Below are 2,318 nucleotides of genomic sequence, written 5' to 3'. Positions count from 1 at the left end.
GCTTCTTAAATGGACAAATTGCGTCTAGCAGTAACGAGATTGAGCAATAACAGGTCTGTGATGCCCTTAGATTTCCTGGGCTGCACGCGCGCTACAATGAAAGTATCAACGTGTATTTCCTAGACCGAGAGGTCCGGGTAAACCGCTGAACCACTTTCATGCTTGGGATTGTGAACTGAAACTGTTCACATGAACTTGGAATTCCCAGTAAGTGCGAGTTATTAACTCGCATTGATTAAGTCCCTGCCCTTTGTACACACCGCCCGTCGCTACTACCGATTGAATTATTAGTGAGGTCTCCGACGTGATCACTGTGACGCCTCGTGTGTCACGGTTGTTTCGCAAAAGTTGACCGAACTTGATTATTTAGAGGAAGTAAAAGTCGTAACAAGGTTTCCGTAGGTGAACCTGCGGAAGGATCATTATTGTGTTCCATATCCGTAAGAAAAACAAACAATGCCAAAACAAATAAAACAAAAACAAACAAAAGAAAAAAGAAAAAAAAGAAAAATTTATAATTATTTTGAATCCATATTCTTTTTATTCTTTTTCATTCAATTTGTTATCCATCAATTATATCATATTAAATATAATATGATGGTACATTTTGTAATGTTTTTTCTTATTTTTTCTTTTAAAAACCTTTAAACATGAAAATAGAAAGTTGTACTTATTATTCATTTGATTGAATGATAAGTTAATTTGTTCACAATAACAAAAGTGGTATATATTTATTATTATATTTATATATAAATAAAATGATTAAAAAAATACAAAATAATCCAAACATAATAAATACCACCACTGTATTATTGTTGAACTAAGACATTCGCAACTTAATAAAAATGTTAGAGTTAATATATTTGATATATATTATTGAAAGAAATCAATTTATATTTTATTATTATTATTATTAATTTTACTCTTTCAATTAATATATGCAAAAAAAAATTGACATTTGTTATAAAATAAAAAATAAATAAAAAAATACTCTAAGCGGTGGATCACTTGGCTCATGGGTCGATGAAGAACGCAGCAAACTGTGCGTCATCGTGTGAACTGCAGGACACATGAACATCGACATTTTGAACGCATATCGCAGTCCATGCTGTTATGTACATTAAATTAATTTTAAAGTACTGCTTGGACTACATATGGTTGAGGGTTGTAAGACTATGCTAAATAAGTTGCTTATTCTTTTATAAAAATAATTGAATTTAAGCAAATGTGTATATTATTGGATTTTAAATAATTCATAATATTAATAGCAAAAAAAATAAAGATATATAATGAATTTTTATTTATTAATATATTCTTAAAAAAAAAAAATCCTCTCAAATAAAATGAAATAAAAAAATTTTGAATCTAAGTATTCTCTTTAAAAAATTTTCATATTATTTATATATATATAAAATATTAATTTATATATGTAATTAAAGAGGAATGTCTAGCATAAAAATTAATTTTTTTTATTCTAGAATTGCCTCATTTTACATAATTATTATTTATAATATATATTTATATAAAAGGAAAAAAGAAAAATAGAGATGAAAAGATGATATATTATTTATTAAATTGTGAGAAGATAAAAAATATTTTAAAACAACCTCAACTCATATGGGATTACCCCCTGAATTTAAGCATATTAATGAGGGGAGGAAAAGAAACTAACAAGGATTTTCTTAGTAGCGGCGAGCGAAAAGAAAATAGTTCAGCACTAAGTCACTTTGTCTATATGTCAAATGTGAGATGCAGTGTATGGAATATCTTAATATCTAGTATGAGAAATTAACGATTTAAGTCCTTCTTAAATGAGGCCATTTACCCATAGAGGGTGCCAGGCCCGTATAACGTTAATGATTACTAGAAAGATATTTCCAAAGAGTCGTGTTGCTTGATAGTGCAGCACTAAGTGGGTGGTAAACTCCATCTAAAACTAAATATAACCATGAGACCGATAGTAAACAAGTACCGTGAGGGAAAGTTGAAAAGAACTCTGAATAGAGAGTTAAATAGTACGTGAAAACTGCTTAGAGGTTTAAGCCCGATGAACCTGAATATCCATTATGAAAAATTCATCATTAAATAATTAAAAATAATGTGCATTTTTTTCATATAAGGACATTGTAATCTATTAACATAATAAAAGTATTTATCAAAAGATCATTGGTGATATTAAGTTTATTTAAATTAATTTGCTTTTTAAGCATATTAACATAGAATAAATACTAATGATTTGATAAAGTGTTGATAGATTTTATTATATATAATGCTAAAATTCATTTTTTGAATTTTACAAAAAATTTAATATCTATGAT

The 2,318-nt window shown here is 27.7% G+C and overlaps 1 non-coding gene and 1 pseudogene across 1 annotated transcript; both read left to right on the top strand.

Moving 5' to 3' along the window:
* The first annotated feature begins 988 nt into the window (after positions 1 to 988).
* On the top strand, positions 989 to 1,168 carry LOC128871485 (5.8S ribosomal RNA). Its single transcript, XR_008456018.1, has one exon. It is a non-coding gene; the product is annotated as a 5.8S ribosomal RNA (ribosomal RNA).
* A 435-nt stretch (positions 1,169 to 1,603) lies between these two features.
* The window catches only part of LOC128871488 (large subunit ribosomal RNA), a 4,514-nt pseudogene continuing 3,799 nt past the window's right edge, over positions 1,604 to 2,318 (top strand).

Source organism: Anastrepha ludens, unplaced genomic scaffold, assembly GCF_028408465.1.
Source record: "Anastrepha ludens isolate Willacy unplaced genomic scaffold, idAnaLude1.1 ptg000118l, whole genome shotgun sequence".
In the NCBI taxonomy this organism is placed as follows: domain Eukaryota; kingdom Metazoa; phylum Arthropoda; class Insecta; order Diptera; family Tephritidae; genus Anastrepha; species Anastrepha ludens.
Note: the sequence above shows the minus strand (reverse complement) of the source record. Positions and strands in the feature narration are given on the sequence as shown.